The 20,337-nt window shown below is 38.9% G+C and overlaps 1 non-coding gene across 1 annotated transcript; it reads left to right on the top strand.

The window, feature by feature from the left end:
* The first annotated feature begins 564 nt into the window (after positions 1 to 564).
* On the top strand, positions 565 to 667 carry LOC116277255 (U6 spliceosomal RNA). Its single transcript, XR_004186735.1, has one exon. It is a non-coding gene; the product is annotated as a U6 spliceosomal RNA (small nuclear RNA).
* The last annotated feature ends 19,670 nt before the right edge of the window (positions 668 to 20,337 follow it).

The raw sequence follows: 20,337 nt of genomic DNA, 5'->3' as shown, positions 1-20,337 counted from the left end.
ATATCACAAAGGAAGGGTGAGGGAATAGAGCTATATTGGAGTAAAGGTTCTATATTTTCCTGGAATTAAGTTAGCATTATCTGAAATAGATTGTTTTTAGTTAAGAAGTATACTAGAATTCCTTCAGAAGAGCCACTAAGGAAATCATTCCAAAAAATATTAAAAAGAAAAAACAAAGGAATTTAAATGGTACATTAGAAAAAAATTATTTAATACAAAAAAATAGTAAAGGAGGAATACGGGAACAAGAAGGTATGAGACTAAAAAATAAATAAAAATTGAGATATGATACAAATACATCAGTACCTACATTAAAATTGATTTATTATAGTACAGGGAACTATATTCAATATCTTATAGTAACCTATAATGAAAAAGAACATAAAAACAAATATATGTATGTATATTTATGACTGAACTATTATGTTGTACAATAGGAATTGACACAACATTGTAAACTGACTATACTTCAATAAAAAGAAAAAAATTGAGATTAGTAAGTTTGGCTAAGTGAAGCCATCCTTAAATTAAAATGTTAAAATAAATAATAAATAAATGAGTTATGTGCACTTTGATGGCACATACATGAAAATGGCAATGAGACAGAAGATTAACATGGTCCCTGTGCAAAGATGAAATGCAAAATCATAAAGTGTTCCAGAATTTTTAAGTGAAAAAGTTGATCACAAAGTGTTACATAATGTATGGTTCCCTTTATATAACACTATTGAAACGACAAAATTTTAGAAATAAAAGTCAGATTAGTGGTTGTCAAGGGTCAGGGAGGGGCAAGGGTGGTGTTGGCAAGGAAGTTGGAGGGTTCATAAAAGGACAATATGAAGGATCTGTGCAGTGTTGGAAGTATCTTAACTGTGGTAGTGTTTACACCAACCTACACAGGTGGTAAAATAGTATAGGACTTAATAAACCCATCACCCCCCACTCCACTCCTCCATACACAAATGAGTATAAATAAAACTAAGAAAATTTAAATAAGAGCTATGGATCATATCAATGTTAATATCCATTATACTGTAGTTTTGTAAAATGTTACCATTGGCGAAAACAAGGCAAAGTGTACCAGGGACCAATCTATATTATTTCTTAGACCTGCATGTGTCAATAGAATTTTATAGAGAAACAAAAATCTTTTCAACAAATAGCATTGGGACAACTCGATATCTGCATGAAAAAAGATGCATTTAGATGCTTTCCTCACATTATCCACACAAATTAACTCACAATGCATCATAGACCTAAATTTAAGAGCTAAAGGTATAAAATTTTCAGAAGAAAATACAGGAGAAAATCTTTATGACCTTGAGTTAGGCAAAGAATTCTTAGATACCGCATCAAAAGTACAATCAATAAAAGAAAAATGATAAGTTGCATTTTATAAAAATTAAAAACTTTGCTCTTCAAAAGGTACTTTTAAGAAAATTAAAAGACAAGCCAAGAACTGAGAGCAAATGTTTGCAAATCATATATCTGATAAAAGATTTGTATCCAGAATATAAAAAGAATTCTTACAACAATAAGACAAACAACCCAGTTAAATTTTTGGTGAAAGATATGAATAGACATTTTAGCAAAGAGATACAGAAATAAATAATAAATATATGCAAAGTTGCTCAATGTCATTATTCAATAGTGAAATTCAAATTATAACTACAATTTATACAAATTATACAATTTATACAATATAAATTATAACTGCTTCACACCCACTAGAATGGCTATCATTACAAAAGACAGTCATAAGTGTTGGCAAGTATATACAGAAGCTAGATTCTCAAAAAGACACATGCCCCTCAATGTTCATAGCAGCACTATTTATAATAGCCAGGGAAACATGGAAAAAGCCTAAATGCCCATCGACAGATGAATGGATAAAGAAGATGTGGTATATATATACAATGGAATATTACTCAGCCATAAAAAAGAATGAAATAATTCCATTTGTGAAAACATGGATGGACCTAGAGATTATCAGGTTAAGTGAAGTGAGTCAGAGAAAGACAAATATCATATGATATCACTTATATATAGAATCTAAAAAAATGATAGAAATTCTATTTATAAACCAAAAACAGACTCACAACTGAATCACCTTGCTGTTTACCTGAAACTAACATTGTAAATCAACTACACTTCAAATAAATATTTTTTTAAGATAAATGAAAAAAAAAAGACAGACAGTAATAAGTGTTGGCAAGGATGTACAGAAACTAGATTCTCATTTTGCTGGTGGGAATTTAAAATGGTGCAACTACTTTGGAAGGCAGTTTGGCAATTTCTTTTAAAGTCTGAACATAATTTTAGGATATGGCATCAATTTCACTCCTGGTTATCTATCCAAGAGAAACAAAAACATAACATCTATACAATGACTTGTACATGCATATTCATAGCACCATTATTCATAACAAACAAGAAGAGGAAACAAATATCCATCAACTGGGAATGGAGAAACAAATGTATATCCATACACTAGAACCCCATCAGGCAATAAAAAGTGATGAAGTACTTATACAGGCTACGGTGTGGCTGAATTTCAAAAGACATTATGCTACATGAGAGAAACCAGACCCAAAAGACCACACATACTGTATGATTTCATTCTGATGAAGTTGCCAGAAAAGGCAAATCTGTAAATACAGAAAGCAGATTAATGGTTGCCTGGAGCTGGAGGTGGAAGGGCATGAGGGATGTTTTGGGTGTAATGGAAATATTCTAAAACTAGATAGTGGTGATGGTTAGTCAACTCTATAAATTCAGCAATCATTGAACTGTTCATCAAGAATCACTAAATTGTGCTTAAAAATGAATGAACTCACAGTATGTAAATTATGCTTTAATAAACCTGTTTTAAAAAATAAATACAACCATTACAATAAAAAGGCTATCCCTCAATAAATTGCTAATAATCATGTTAAGCACCCCCAGAACAGCTTAGTGTGAATGAGTTTACTAGAAGCACAGCCTGAAGGAAAGAAATTAATTCCTAGTGGCAGAAGGCTGACTTTAACAAATAGAGAGACCCTACAAAGAGCAAGAAGGGCACAGCCATGTGCTTCCTATACCAGGAGGCCTTGGGGAGGGCGCAAGCCTATGCAATCACTGCATCTATTACTCTCAATTTTATTCCTTCAGAAAAGGGAAATAGAAACCAAAGTACAATTTGTACTATTCTAAAAATCTTAAGAATTGTGTTCCTATTGTGTGAATCTTGATTTTCAAACTAGTGCATCAAAATAAGGTGTCAGATACCCTTCCAGGTAGAAGATCAATAGTGAATATGGGGGCATAAGGAGAACTCAACAGGACCTCCATTTTCTACACTGAAAACAGGCCCATAGGACTCATTTTAATTACAACTGTCCTGCCACACACACTTACAACAAATTAGTAACCAACTTTCATAGAGAGTCATAACAATTGCTACTTACTGGATTCTTATTGTGTGTCAGACTTTGTAGTCAAGGCTTTAATCCTCTCAACAAACATAACCCTTTGAGTCAGGAACTGTCTTTATCCTTACTTTATGGGTGAGGAATCTGAGGGCCAAAGAGGTTATGAAACTTGCCCATGGTCAGGCAGCTGATAATTATGGAGCTGAAATTCTTCTCTATGAGCCTTCTAACTGCAGAAGCCACATTCTCAGCCCCTACTCTCTAGGGCAGTTTCTCAAACTTTCTTTTCAACCACAACTTGGAGTAAAAAATACATTATACATCATACCCCAGGACATAGAGATTTCTCTACAAATGAAGTTTCAGGAAACAGTCCTTAACCCTACTGTGAATAACGCAGACTGATATTTTTATTCTATTTATCTTATTTTACTCTTTAATTCTTGGTCAATACTACTAAATCCATTTCATGACACATTAGTGGGTCACCTCTCACAATTTTAAAAAACACTACTTATATAATCTGTATATGTCACACTGAGATGAGACTCTAGAGAAACTCTGAAGATCTTTGTAGACCAGCCCGTCAAAGTCAAGTGCCTGCCAGCCTGATCATCCACTCACTCTGCAGCTTTTCACCTGCCAAGGGAAGGAGGAAGAAAGCTAAAAGCCCAAGTGGGTCACCCAGTGGAGAGCCCCTACTCAAGTGCGTATTAAGTCAGAACTTGGCCATGGGGAGTAGGGGGAAATGAGAGACGCAATCCATTTGCCTGAATGGAGTGTGCTGTAACACACTCTTAGCAACATACCCAGAAACTAAGAGATTCTAAGAAAAATATCATGTTTTCCCAGAACTAGAGTATCATGGGTAGATCAGTATCAAATTCGCCTTGCCTTAATACCACCTCAAGACCCTTTATGGCAGGCCTGTGAAATCTCAAACCTGGCACATTGTAGCACTCACAGCTTCTACCCACATCAACAGTATAAGACTTAGATCCCAAATTTAGAGAGGCACAAAATCCTTTCTGTTCAATTTATAATTTAAAGTATGTAGATTTTATTTGAACAGCTTCAGCAAGTGAAAAAATTTTTTAAACAATTTCCTGCCTACATGTTTCTACTTTATTAAAATGAAAACATAACCCTAGGTTTGGGGTTTGTTTGGTTTTTTTTTTCTGGTTTTTTTTTTTTGGTTTGTTCCCTGTATCATTCTGGTATTTTATACTTTTTTGAGGACAGTTCTTTTCTCTTCTATTAAGCTTGGTAATCCTAGCAGACTTCCCCATAATTCATTTCTCTACAAAGTCACCTCTGTTTGCTTAGATTTTTCTGCGATGTAAGCATTTGGACTGATCAAAAAGGTGAAGAGGGGATTAAGGAAACCCATACCAAAGGTCTTAAACATGTGTGTTCTCAATTCTTCTCTTGATCAGGGAGATTACATTGGAAGAGTTATCTCTGTCTACTTAAGAAGAGAGGCTGCAGGAGACATAGCATTGTGGAGATTGTTATTGGGGGGTTGTTAAGCATTTCTCCTTTTTCTTCTGTCTTTAACTATTGCATTCCTAAGAGGACTCCTTTGTAAAGCCTCTGCTTCAAAGTAGACTTTTAAGATGTAGATGTCTGCGAGGCAGCTCAGATCTAACATTTCTAAATCAGAACTTTTGACTGCCGGCCACCACCCCCACCTAACTGCTTCTCCCCACCCTCTTCTTTGAATTATCAGAAAAAAGTCACCTTTTCCTCTCAGTCACTAAAGCGGAAAACCTAGAGGCCATGCTTAATTCCTTTCTTTCCATCACTAGCCCCCATATACAATCCACTAGCAAGTCCTGTTGCTCTGCTTCCAAAATAGATCTTCAGTCTACTCTTCCCCATCTCCCTGCTCATTAGGCATTATCTTTTCCCACCTGAACTGTTGCAATAGTCTTTGTGCCTGGTCTTGCCACCTCTAATCCACTCACCCAGCAGATAGATCTTACAAAAATATAAAGCAGATCATGTCTTTCCCCTGCTTAAAACCCTAAATAGATTGTCCTTGCAGTTAGAAAAATATCCTTGTTCCACAAGGTTCCATACAGCTTGCCCCTTGACCATCTCTCCCAAGACTAATCTCCTCCCACTGTCCCCCACCTGTTCACTACACTTGAACCACACTGGCTTTCTTACTTGTCTTCAAACCCACCATACTCATCACCACCTAAGGGCATTTGAACTTAGTATTCCCTCTGCCTGTAACACTGTTCCCCTAGATCTTCACATACCTAGCTCCCTTCTGGTCTCAGCTCAAATGTCACCTCCTCAGAAAAGCCTTCCAGGACTGTCTTATCTAAGGCTGCTCACCCACCCACTCACTGTCACATTATCCTGTTCCGTTTTCTTCCTAGCATTTATCACTGTTTGAATAGTTTTTGCTTCTTCATTTATTGTCTGTCTCCTCCATTAGAATGCAAGCTGCATGGGAACAGGAAATGTGGTGTTGCTCATTCACTGTTGTACCGCACTTTCTGGAACAGTGCTTGGCACCTAGAGAACGCTCAGTTAATAGTCAGTGAATGAACTGGCATATTGCACTATTTCTGACTTCCTTTTGTATATCAACTAATGTAAAAATAACACAAGCTATCAATCACATGTTTCAAGTAAGCTCTTTTCCAGTGCCCTCCTTAACAACATCAAGGATATTAAAACTATGAAAATCTAACTCTGAGGAATTAATTCTACCATAGTCTACTCGGGCTCATTTATGCTTCTTATCATAATTCAAGGATTCAAAAAACACTTACTGAGTAATTACCAAAGCCAGGCACTGTGCTAATAACCACAGGTATATCACCCAATCAGAACCTTCAGCTTTTACTTTTGTTAGCAACTGGTGAAACTTGTATACTCGATACAGCCAAACACTAATTGCAATTATACCTTTTTAAAGACTTTATTTATTTTATTTAATATTGGACAATCAAAGGGCCGGTAATAATTTCCTGTTACTTTAGAAGAAGCTTTATACCGAATATGAAGGTTGGTGTTTTTTCTTTTTTCTATGAAGAAAAACTCAATAAGAATTACATGGAAGAAAGCTGCCTTATTCAAATATAGAATTTAACTATGTTGTGGGGGGAGAAAGGAACAGAGAGCTGATTTTTCCTCAAAGGTTAAAAAAAAGTGGAATTTATTTGAAATTCACAGCACATAATCTAGTGCATGAAAATATAAGCAGCCAGTTTTTAGAGCCAAAGCAGCTCCATTAGGTCATCTGTTTCAATTACAAACCAGTTTTGGTTTAGCCACAAACACTCAGGAAGTTATTAAAATTGCACAGAACCATCGAATATAGGTACTAGGAGGAAACTTGGCACTCAAGTTGTCCACTTTCCTCAATTTATACATGAAATCACTGCAGCCAGGCCATGTCAAGTGGCTTGTCCAATGTTTCACAATCCGTTAAGTGGCCAAGTTAGAACTCACAATCAAGTTTCCTGGCCCATTGGCTCTGACAGACACAGTTTGTTGTCTATCCAATTGCCCATCCACCTGCCCTTCTCCATTCCCTACTTCCCTGCTAATAAAATCCAGATTTGTTCAAGAAACAGGCAGAGATTCTGTGATTTCAGAGAAAATGGCTCAGGAAATGACTCATTATTGGATGAAGTGGTCCTCTCATGCCCTTTGGTTAGCAGTGGTCTACGATGGGCCTGTGCCCTATTTCTGGCTAATGAGATCTAAAGGACAGTCTTCTAGTAATGTATCACTTCCTTCTCCCTCCCCAAAAATAGAGACTCAGAAGGCAAAAACAAAAAATTCCCTCTTCAACTTTTTGTCTTGAACTCAGATGCAATACCCAGAGATACTGTAGTTATGCTGCAGCCGTAAGTCACCAGAGTAAGCATAGCAGAAACAGAGAAAGGGCTGAGGCTGCCGAAACAACGGTGTTCACCTGCTTTCAGACTTCTCGATATGTGAGGAAAAATGAATTCCCTATTTCTCTAAGCCACTGTTGTACAGTTTTCTATTGCTTGCAGCAGGACACATTCCTAACTACACATCAGAGACTTCTAAACTGTGATCTTAGGAGCTATACAAGATATGTTGCTGTCTTCTAAGGGTTAAGGAAAGTGGGAGAATGAAAAGAGATCAAGACAAGAATCTGCAATTACAAGTGTCTAACCCTAATTTGAATCTGAGCAGCCCTTTCTATCTGATTCACTTATTGAACTTTCACAAAAGCTTTTATTAATACAGAATATCCATGGTCTAGAATCATTTTGAGAAACATTACAGCACACCATGCAGGCCTACTATGCTTTCAATAAAATGAAACCACAAATAAAATGCCTCAGGGGAGTTCAACAGGCAAATTAGTCCCCTGGAGACTTCTTTTGTAAAAAGATGAACCACACTTCTTTTATATAGAAATATGGATTTCACATGTAGGTTCACTTAGAATAGGATGAACTTATCATCTCTCTCACTAGAGGTCTTGAAATTGGCCTCTTAGACTACACTGATTTCCTTGCTCCTTCCAATTCCACCCATTGGTTTGTCCTCTGATACTGTCAAGCAGATGAACATTGCCAGCCATGATCAGTGTCAACTCCCCTCTTAGGACTAGAATGTGGAAAATGGTTACTAGTCTGCCAGTGTGGGAATTGAGTTTACCTGTCCACTGGAGAGCTAAGGGCAGAGGTGTTGTTTGAGAAAACCTGGACAAGTCAGTGACTCTGTTTTGTCCTCAAGGATAAGAATGTGGCCCTTGCTAGGGTCCTTTGTCCATGAACCAGGAAAGTCTGATTTGTACAAATCTTTTCTTAAACAGTTCATTGATTACTGATGTAATCTCTGGCTTAGTTAATGTGGAAGTTCAAGTGTGTGCATGCATATCAGGGACCTCTTGTGACCATTTCACATACTCCCAGCCCACATTTTACCCCATCTGTTGCTATGGCAATAAGCTTCATGCATGTGTAATTTGATAGCACCTCAATTCAGCTCTCTGTGTGTCTGGCTGTCTGACCCAAAATCTTTCGGATGCTACAGTATGGGCTCTGATCAAGACTTAGGCATGGGTAGAGCTGGAAGTAAGAGAAAGCCAACACACCGTGGGGCAGCCCCTGACCAATGGAAGATGGAAGTTGGTGAATTTATCTCCTGTCCTCCAGACAGACAATTTTGAAGTGCAATCACAGAGCAGCTTAGAAGATCTTAGCAGGACTGAACCCTAGAAGCCCACAGCAGTGACCTGGACAGTACACCCTGGGATTGGTTTTCCCTCCTTCCCTATTTCATTCTTCTTGGTCCCTCACTCCTGTTCTCTGGGATCACTTCCCAAAATAAACTACCTGCATTCAAGTCCTGTTCTCAAGATCTGCTCTCTGGGTAGGAGAATCCATGCCACCAATATGCAACCCACATGGAATGCTGCAACCTCCATCACTTTAAGAAATGCCAGGCCTAGGAGGGCAGGACTTCCTAGCATCCATATCATCTGAGCTGTCATCAAGGAGGCACATCCTTCTGCTAGAGGGCTTTTGTGATGGTTTTAAAATGTAGCTACAAATTAGTTCATGCTCTTTCCATCTACAAGTGGGGCTTACCATCCTCACCCTTAAATCTGGACAGATTCAAAGATGCAAGGCCACTTCAACCAATAGAATGTGGCAGAAGTAACACAATGGGACTTCAAAGCTGGGTCATGAAAACCCACGCAGCATATGTCTTGATTGCCAGATCACTCACTCTTGGACTTTGAGCTGCTATGTAAGAAATCCGACTATCTTGAGGCCACCATGCTGGACAGGTCACATGTAGGTGCCCCAGTCCACAGTCCCAGCTGAGTCCAGCCTTCCAGCCATTGGATCAAGGTGTCATACATGTGAGTGAAGCTGTCTTGGACCTCCCAGACCAGCCCATCCACCAGCTGAATACTAACAAGAGACTTCCATTGACACTACATGGAACAGAAGAATCCCCCTAAGCCATATCCAAATTCCAGACCCACAAAATCATGAGGTATAATCATATGGTTGCTGTTTTAAGCCAGTGAGTTTTTCAATCATTTGCTAAGCAGTAATAGGTTAACTGAAACACCCTGGAAATGCATGTCAAGACTGCTTAAGTGATAGCACTGCTGTCCTTGAGATTAAAGAGCAATTAATTCCCCACAGAAAAAACCTTTCAAGAGTTCAGAGCTTCCTCAACTCTTACTTGATATTATCTCTTAGGTCTACTCTGCCCCTGCATTCTGTGTCTCTTTTCCTGTCTAAGTGGCTAAATATTGACACCCCTAAATCTGCTGCCTCATTCCTCATTTAAATAAAACTCCTAGCATTGCACCCTAATATCAAAGCAGCATCTCCGTGTCTTTGTCCCAGCCCTCTTAGAAGTTTGTGTCTACCAGAAGAGGTTTGAGAGTATCAGTTCAGGGTGGTGAAAGGCATTCTGCCACCACATTGATAATGTTTAATGCATTATAATCTCAGTGTGTATGCAAGGGGAGGAAAAAGAGCTGTTCAAAGGCCATCACAGGATGAAAATGCAGTAATTGGGAACTAGCAGTGATTCTGAGACATAAAACGGTTGTTACTGCCTTTTATGCTTCTGTTTGTCACATTTAATAATAAGAATATTTTGCATTTGTATGATGCCTTACAGTTTAAAAAGCACTTTTATATGCATTAGCTCATATTCTACAAACCTTCTATGTGTGATCTTACCCACACCCATGGCTTCAAGACATATCTCCATGGAGATAACTCCCAAATTGCCTAAATCAGTCTCTCTCTCTCTCTCTCAATTTATACTTCTACCTGCATTCTAGACTCTTCCACAAAAATATTCTAAAGCCACCTCAAATTTATTACTTTAAAACCCAACCCACCTTCTCCACAACCCCCACAATACACACACACACACGCACATCCGCGTCTCTTCCATCTTTGTTTCCATCTCAGGTAGTGGTACCATTGCCCTCTCAGACTAGAGACTCTAAAGTCATCTCATCTTCTCTTTCTCCTCAAAGCCAATTAGTTGTCAGGTCCTGTGAGTTCTATTTCCACATAATCTCTCAGATTCGTACCCTCCTTTCTATTCCCCCAGATGCTAACACCAGGTCAGGCCCTCCTCACCCATCTAGATCAGGGTCTGCAAACTGCAGCCCTGGCCATATCCAGCCCACTACCTTTTTCTGTAAATAAAGTTGTACTGGAATGTAATTATGTTCATTCATTTACATATCATCTATGGCTGATCTTACACTACAACAGCAGAGTTGAGTTGTTACAACAGAGGCCACATGGCCCACAAGGCCTAAAATTTGGTCTTTTCCAGAAAAAGTTTGCCAACCCCTAGAATAGTCTCCTACTGAATAAATCTGAGAGACAACAGACACTCTTCAACTTTTACCTACTTAGAGGTATGTTTTTTCACCAAGCAGAATATGCCAACAATTCTGCCTTCATAGTACCCAGTGTATGCCTTGCAGGCAGTCAGAGTTTATATTGTTGATTTATCACAGTTTGTTATTTAAAACTGACTTCCTACAAATGAGCTTCATCCCCAGAGGCCTTATTAACTGAGCATATACCTGTAACTCTGCACAGTGCATCAGAGGTTTCTCAGGACTAAGCCTAGACTCCAGCTGGGGGTCCACAGCTGGAGTCAGAGGAACTCAACACCCCATGATATACACTGGTTTCACTGTTGCTGTTCAATTTTCATTACTTTTTTATATTCTTTGACATTCTGAAGTTTTTAGTCCTATCTTAATTAAATTTGGGATCATGGATTCAGTAAAAGTAGCTATTCTGACTTCCACCTACCCCTGCTCCAAAAAGCAACACTGACAGTTTCTATATGTTTCCAATACAACTGGTTGAAAAGAGAAATGATTTCTCTATTTGTTTTCCATTGCTATATAAATTATCACAAACTTAGTGGCTTTAAAGAAATACATGTTTCTTATCTCCTAGTTCTATAGGTGACAGTCTAAGCACAGTGTGGCTGGATTCTCTACTGGGGTCTCACCAGGCTGACATCAAAGTGTCCACCAAGGGCTGTGGTTCTCCTCTGAGGCTTGTGGCCCTCTTCAAAATTTACTAGAAGTTGGCAGAATTCATTTATTTGCAGTTATCAGACTGAGGTCCCCTTTTCCTGCTAGCTGTTGGCTAGAGACAGCTCTCGGCTCCTAGAGGCTGCCCAGATTTCCTTGCCATGTGGCTCCCATAGGGAGTTTATGTGAATGTTTGCTCTCTTCCAGGCTAGAAATAATGTGTGTCTTTCTGACATTCTCTTCTGTGACCATTGGGAAAAAATTCTCTGCTTCTAAAAGAGCTCATGTGATTAGGTCAAGTCCACTTGGATAATCTAAGGTCAACTGATTTAAAACCTTGATTGCATCTGCAAAATTCCTTTACAACACCACCTAGATTACTATTTGAGTGAATAACTGGGAGAAAGCACGTGTACACCAGGAAGCCAGAATCTTGGAGGACCATCCTGGAATTCTGTCTACTGTAATTTCTTTCTCAATAATTCAAATTTAACTAACACTTAACTGATTTAACTAATTGTTCAATGACTTTATGTTTTAGAAAGCTTACTCATTTTGTCAGTGATTTGGGGAGAGTCAAATTTTGAAGAAAATTTGGAAGTTTTCAAAACTTATTCCAAGTCTTTCTTTAAATGAAGGCTAAGGTTATAGAAGTGCTTTGTGTTTTTGCTTTTGTTTTGTCTTGCAGTCACCAGATATTCATAGCACTGACTTCTAACATCTCTTTATGAGAATCACTTCCAAAAAATCAAAAAGCCAAAGATACGTTTAGCTTTATTATGGGAAAAAACCCTCTGTCAATATTTTCCATGTTATTTGATTTCATCTTCAGGTCTCTAGTTTGTTTGTTTTTTTTCTTTCTGTAATGGGACTGTTTAATGGCATGGAGGACTGGAAAGTAGAAAATGTCTGGAAAATTAATATAAACGTCTTTCCTGGCTCTTATACTTAATAATTCCTTATCCAGGAAACTTTTTTTTTAGTTTCACCAATTTCTTTTTCTGTAGCTCTCTTTATAATTGGGTAAATGTACTGCCAATGCTTTTCTTATTTTTTAACTTTGGTCTGAAATATTTAAGCCTCTCATGCTTTCTCTATTACAAGGAAGTTTATTGTGAACATCATTATGTAATCATCTAAAATGTGTGTTTTTCAAATTTGATTTAATATATACCTCTTTTAAAGGAGAAATATGCTTACACTCCAGTGTTGTCTCATTATTTCTATTATAATATTACTTAAAAAGTAACGAATATAAAACTAAAAGTAAATGTGCTGCTCACTCTTACTCAACTATGAAACTAAAGCTAATTTATAAATTAAATGCAAACAAAACTAGTCAATAGAATTCAAATGATCAATATTAATTTGATATGATGGATTCCATTGCTTTGCGGAAACTAAATCACCATTGTTGAGTTTAATAGTTGAAAGATGTAGCCTTAGCTGCAGTTCTATATTTAATCACTTTCTGTATTTTGACTTCTATAGAGAGAATGTCTGTTTACATAAGGTCGTGCAAAAATAATTAATAACTTCATGACTTTGCTTGCTAGTTCAAGATAATCAGACCATATGTGTAAATAAAACTCTTCCAGTGAGCAATCTTCAAATGCTAATTTTAATTAGGCATAATGATACCTACGTCAACCTGTTTCTCAGGTAGAAGGAGTCACAAATGCACAGGTCCTAAGACGGAAGCCTGCCTAGGGAGGGGGCTCAGAGGACAGCAAGGAGGCCAGTGTAGCACGACAGCATTGAAGCCAGAGAGTTAACTAGGGGCCTGCCACAGGACCTTGTAGGTCACAGTAGAAACTTTGAATTTTTTTCTCAGTGAGATGGAAAGGTATTAGTAAGCTTTGAGCAAAGGAAAGACAAAATCTGGCTTATGTTTTTAAAGGCTCACTGTAGCTGGAGAGGAGCAACAGTGAAAGCAGAAAAACCAGTAAGGAGGCAATATTCCAGACAGCAGATGATGGAGCCTTGAATCAGTTGGCAGTGATAAAGGTGATTAGAGCTATTTGGATTTGGAATATATTCTGAAAATAAAGCTAACAGAATTTGCTGATGGATTGGATGTGGGGTACAAAAGAAAGAGTGGAGGGAGGATTTTGCTGAAGTTTCGAGCCTGAAAAACTGGATAAAAGGTGCTGCCATTCACTGAGGTGGTAAATATCGAGGGAGGATCTGATTTTAGTGGGAATGAGAATCAAAGGTTCAGTTTTAGATATGCTGAGTTTTAGATGTCTACTGGACACTCATTATTTGAATAAATATACATAAGAGGCTTAGGACAATACCTGGTATACAGGCAACATCCAATCTCTTTAGTTGTTGTTATTGTTATTGTTGTTATTATTATTATTATTATCATCCAAGTGGAGATATCAAATAGGCAGTTGAATATGTAAGTTTGGAGTTCAGGAGAAAATTCTGGTATTAAAAGCTGCTAGACTGGATGAAATCACTTAGCAACTAACTAGGTGTAGGAAGATATGGAAATAAGTGCAAGTACTCAGCCCCGAAGCTGTCCAAAATTTAGAGATTGGGCAGATTGGGTGATCCAGGACAGAAGATTGAAAAGGAGCAGCCAGTGAGATAAGAGGGAAACCAGGAGATGATGGTATCCCCTAACCAAGTGAGGAAAATATTTTAAGGAAAGAATGATCACCTATGCTCAATGCTGCAGGTGGGCCAAGTAAGGTAACATAAAGAGATTAGAGACCTTGACAAATGCAGTTATCAATGAAGTAATAGGAATTACTGGATAAGGTTTAAGAAACAATGAGAAGAAAAGTGACAAAATGGAGAAAGGGGGAGTCAGAGAGTATAAACAACGGTTTCAATGACTTTTTCTGTAAAGTGGAGCAGAAAAGCAGCGGTACTTTTAAGATGAAAAATGTTGCCTACATGTTTTTATGTCAATGGGAATCATCTAGTGCAAAGGGGGAAATGACCATGTAAGAGAGGGAGGGGAAAATAGTAAAATGGAGACCCGTGAGTAGGTAAGAATGAATAGAATCCAGTGCAGGGAGGAATTGGCCTTAGATAAGAACATTAACAATTCACCATTTTAGCAAAAGGGTAGGTTTGTGTGTAGGTTACTACATTGGTGGAAGAAAAATGTGAACATTCCCTAGTTGCTTATATTTTCTCAAGTAAGCCACAGCTATCAGTCAAGAGTGAAGATGGGAAAAGTGTATTGGAGGAACAAGGTGAAGGTATGAAACAGGGAAATGTAGTAGGATTGTGGGCAGAACTGAAACTTATTTGAGGTTGGTGGTGATGAATTTAAAGTGAGACTATTCAGTTTGGCTTGATGTTTCTTTCCAGCCTAAATCAGCTGCTCAGCTGCAGATGTGCAGTAGGTGAAGAGTTGGCCTTTAACTAGGCAGAGTAGATGTGCTACACTGCCCAGATTTCCCCCTTCAGGACTGAGACACTCATTCCCCCAGTTGCTGAGAGTGTTGGAAACCAACAGCTCTCAGTTGAATCACTCTCCAAAAATTGCCCTCAACTGAAGAAAAATGCCTTGCACCTACTTCCCAGGGCTTCCTGCACTTAATGATGACTGGTCAAGGAAAGGGGTGAAAAAAAAAAAAGCCCAGCCACTTTATCCCAAGGTGGGATGGTTCCAATAGGGTCATCCCAGCTCTTCAGCATACCCCATAGGACCAATTGAAGCCTCTACTGCAAATGCATTGCAGTTCAAGTTCTCCATCTGCCCAATCCTGCTTCTTTCATTCATCCCATGTGAATGTTCCCCAAAGCACTCCCCTACAAAATTGTTACATCCAAATCTGAGTCTATTTCCCAGAGATCCTGACCTCAGACACCAGTGTTGCAATTTCACCAACTCATCATGATGAAGGAAGACAGGGGTAAGGGAACTGAAGGCTTAAACAAAGGAAAGATTGCAGTCATGTACCATGAATTCTAATTAAGGTATATAAGAACATATAAGGAGGTAAAAAGGGGGTACGGTCAATGCATTGGAGGTTCTGATGGGGTCAAAGAGTTCTGGACTTGGTGTATTTGAAGAAGTAAGCTAAAAGCATAGAGGTAGTAGTCAACGAGTAAGATGCTTAAGACTGAAAGCTTGAAGAGGGTAAAGCCATTGAACATGATCATGACAAAATGTAGCTAAGATGGAGTGGAGGGCATAATATAAGAATTATGGGATCCCAACCCTGAAGCAAATCTTATATTTTATCTAGTCTAACCTAGGTAGAGGTTATAGTCTTACATTTTATAATCTTATATTTTTATCTTACAGTGTTATATTTCATCTAGTCTAGTCTAACCTTATATTTTATCTAGTTTTTTTTTTTTACCATTCTACAGGTAAAGGAAGTAAAACCCAAAAAGCATCTGTGAATTTACTGAGGTCATGCAATTTTTCTAAGAGCACAGGTCCCCTGACTTCCGGTGATATGGGGTGGATTTCTCTCCCTATAATTGACAAAGAATAACAATGGCTACATTCTGTTTATCCAAAACCTAGGTGATAATGTCTGCTATATTTTTTTTCATTTTTATTCCAGATGCTCACCTGTTGGAACAATCTCTGGGAATAAAAAAAAGATAGTTTAATAAAACAATTGTCTCTGCCTAAGGAACTCACACATAACACCCCACAACATGTAAAATATACCAGAATGCACACCTACAAGTACCCTTTTCAAAGCATTTCAATAAAATGCTATTTGTAAAATGACCAAGTAAGCCTTTTAGTTGTTTGATGTGATATGTCTCCTTTTGCTGCCTGTACCCATTTCCTTTTTTTCTTCTGGATACAGTAGTGACTCAGTCCATCATTGTTAGAAAAAACAGTGCATTACATAAGTTCAACTCCCAGAAAACTGAAACATAATTCTCTGAGAAACAAGGCTTTGATGGAAATATTTTTAAATGTGCAATCCCTACCTTCCAAAAGAGATACTGAACAGAATTTAATCTTTCATCACTGAAAGCTGCCAGTAGCAACATCAGTGATCACCCAGAGCAATAGAATGATGCCTTTTTTAGTAAGTGGCCCTATCCTGCTGGTACATGGACCTACTTCTATAGCTTACTTTATATCCTTGGAGGTCAGCAGTCTTTTCTTCTTGGTACCAGGGTGCAGCTCCTTCTTGCTCACCACTGATATCACCTTATAGTTGGTTGCTTCTAATCACCCACATGCCAGAAAACTATGTAACCAGGTGTGCTAAAAAATAAAATGGGCTTAACTACATTGACTTTGTGATAACTATTTCAACCACATGGGGACATACTTAGTATAATTCCAAGGTGAAAGCTGAATTGTTTCAGAAAGGAAAGTAACTTCTTGTAAGTTAGAACTTATAAGCGTTTGCCATACAAGGAATCAAATATCATACTTAACTTGTAGCCAAGTGGATCCATAGATGATTAGCTGATAGACAACTGGCAATGTTATCTATCATGTTAACCCATTACTATATCTACTTGCTTTAGACTGGTAATCATATAGGCTCAAATACATTCTAAAATGAAAGAAATAAATCTAAATTTTCTTACTTCCCCTCCCACATTTTATGATTTTGATGTCCTTTTGCACATCTTCATATTTATTCTTTTGCTCTTCATTATAGTTATCGCATTTCCATTCTGATTTTCTCTTTTCTATAGATTCTTGCTTCTTTTCTATTTAGAGAAGACCTTTCAATGTTTCTTTTAGGATAGGCTTAGTATTGCTGTATTCTTTTAGTTTTTCCTTGTCTGAGAAATTCTTTATCTCTCCTTTTATTCTAAACAATAATCTTGCTTTGTAGAATATACTAGGTTGCAGGTTTTTCTCATTCAGGACTTTGAATATATTCATGCCACTCCCTTCTGACCTGCATTGTTTCCATAGAGAAATCAGCTGATAGCCTTATGTTGGTTCCCTTGTAACAAACTCTTTGTTTTTCTCTTGCTACCTTTAGAATCTTCTCTTTAACTTTGGCCATTTTAATTATATGTCTTAGTGTAGATCTGTTTGGACTTATCTTGTTTGGGACCCTCTGTGCTTCTTGTACCTGGATGTCTGTTTCCTTCTTTAGGTTTGGGAAGTTTTCAGCCATAATTTCTTCAAATAAATTTTTGATCTCCTTTTCTCTTTCTTCTCCTTCTGGGACCCTTAGTATGTGTAGATTGGCATGTTTTATATTATTCCGTAGGTCTCTTATACAGTTTTCATTTTTTAATTTGTTTTTCTGTCTGCCCTTCTGATTGGGTGATTTCCTTTATTCTATCTTCCAGATTGCTTATTTGTTTGTCTGCATTATTTGTCTGCTATTTATTGCCTTTAGCTTGATTTTCATCTCAGCAATTGAGTTTTCTGATTTTAATCGGCTCTTCTTTATAGTTTCTAGTTCCTTTTTTACAGTATTCTGCATTTCTATCAGTATCCTCTCTTATTCCTTCAGTATTTTTATTATCTCCTTTTGAACTCAAGTGCTGGTAGATGGAGAGGTCCACTTCACTGTTCTTTCAGGGGATTTCTCTTATTTTTTTAATTGGGGGTGGTTCCTCTGCTTCCTAATTTTATTTATATTTCTCTAACTCTGTGTATTTGGGAATAATAGTTATCTACTCTGGTTTTGAAGGGCTGTTATGTGGGAGCATCCTTGTGTAGCATATGTGTGTCTAATATTTTTGTTGCAAGGGCTGTTTTTAATATGAGTGGCTGCCACTTCTTTCCTCCTTGTGTGCTGGCTGTTATCCCCTTGATAGGAGGTGTGATTGGTGTTCTGACCAGAGCCTACACTGGATGTTGAGTGGGGCCTCTTTGCTCTGTGGTTGTCACAGCCATGTCAGGGGCTAGGTCTTCTCCCCAGTTGTTAGAGTAGAAGCCCTCAGATCCTTTTCTGAGCTGCTATGTGAGATAGGTGGTACTGGAGTGGTTCTGCTGGGAAAGGAGGTACTGAGTATCCTCCACAGAAGATGTCCACTGGGAAGTGTCCTCTGTGCTGTCACCTGTCAACTGTTGTACGAGCTCACAAAGGACACTGTTGTTGACGCTGTCCTCAGCCATGGTAATGCAGGCAGCCTGCCCTGGTGTCCCTCAGGTGCTTTGTTCACAAAGTCACCAGGGCAGATTCATTGAAGTCAGGCACCAGGAACCACCGCAGTCATGTGTAGTCACACAGCTGGAATCGCTGTGGGCTACAGGGTCAGCCCAGGCCCCAGCCCTGCCTCCGTGTGCTTGCGCCTGCTATTAATGCTGGGCCTGCCCCAGCCCCTAAACAGTATTCTGCTCAGATGTCCCACAGACACTGAGTTTACAAAGGCACCAGTAGTGTAAATCCACCAAACCTGCCTGGGACACAACTCAAATTTCAGCCTCCTGGCTTCCGAAGTCATCCAGCACCTGGGAATGGGTTCATATGTCAGCCCTGCCTCCACTGGGGTGCAACCCACCAGCAATTGCACAAATGGAGAAGGAGGCTGCTGTGGCTGGGTGCTGCCCCTCCGTTCACAAGAGCTCATTAACAATGGAGCTTTTTTGGCAGGGCCACACTCTGTGACCTGGTGGAGAAGGAGGTTGCCATGGCAATGTCCTGCCCCTCCTTTTGCAAGGGTGCCTTAACAATGAGCTTCAAGGTGGACACCGCTCCTTTGTACACACTCCTAGTTTTAGCCCGTACCTCACTCTAGCCCCTTCAGGCTGTCTCTGCACAGCCAACCCCAGTCCTCTCCCTGGGTCTGTCCTCAAGCCAGAGATTCAGCACCCAGTCCCAGCACACACCAGCAGGCTCACATCTCAGGCTGGGGACTCCACGGACCCTCTGCTGGTTTCTCTGTTCTGTCTGCCACAAAGCGGCTGCTGCACTCTCCTCTGAGCCTCTGAAGCTCCCCTTCTGTCCTGGCTGACCTCCCCTCTGGGGAAGGGGCTTCCCAGGATGAGAGCACTTTTCCTCTTTCACTGCTCCCTCCCTGGGGGTCAGGTCCCATCCAGACTCTGTGGTAAACATGGAGATTTTTCTTCCTACCTGGTAAACATGGAGATTTTTCTTATACCTCCAGTAGTATAAGATCTTCTGCCAGAGTTCAGTAGATATTCTGTGAGAACTGTTCCACATGTAGATGTATTTTTGATGTATTTGTGGGAGGAGGTGAGCTCCACATCCTTCTATTCCTCAATCTTGAACAGATCAACTTAATGTTATATATCATGAACAGACATCTGATATATGAATGAAGGTCATTAAGTCTACTCAAAAATTTTTTTGCTCAATTGGGATCATCTCAAAGTCTATGCCTTAACATTAAAGATCTTTTTAGATTATTATTTTTATCTTGTTAATTACAGGGAGGGACATGCCTGGGTAAAAACTCACTCTGTTCCAGTTGCTGTATCTGATCTGTCAGAGACTTAAGGAACCTTAAATATCATCTAGTTCAACTCCACCATTTTTAAAATGAGGGAGTTGAAGCCAAAGTAGTATGATGCCTTATCCAAGGTCACACAGTGAAGTGTCACAGATGGGAATGGAACCTATGGCTTCTGTATCAACTCACACAATGCTTATGCATTTGACTGTCTTCTCTTGGCCCACATGGCTTCTAGCAGTGGTTCTCAAACTTCAGCATGAATCAGAACCACCTGGAAGGCTTATTAAACATGTAGATTGCTGAGCTCCAGCCCCAGAGGTTCTAATTCAGTTAAGTCTTGGATGGAGCTCGAGAATTTTGCACTTCTAACAAGTTCCCAGGTAATGTCGATGTTGCTAGTCCAAGAACCACACTTTGAGAATGCACTCTTAGAAGGTAGGGAGCCAAGTGAAGTTTTGCTTTTATCCCAGAGTGTGGCAACTGAAAGAAAATAAATTTTTACCAGTCACTTTCCTCTGGAATTACCAAAATGAA

The sequence above is a fragment of the Vicugna pacos genome, chromosome X (genome assembly GCF_048564905.1).
Source record: "Vicugna pacos chromosome X, VicPac4, whole genome shotgun sequence".
Taxonomy (NCBI): Eukaryota; Metazoa; Chordata; class Mammalia; order Artiodactyla; family Camelidae; genus Vicugna; species Vicugna pacos.
This window is presented reverse-complemented; position numbering and strand designations above follow the sequence as displayed.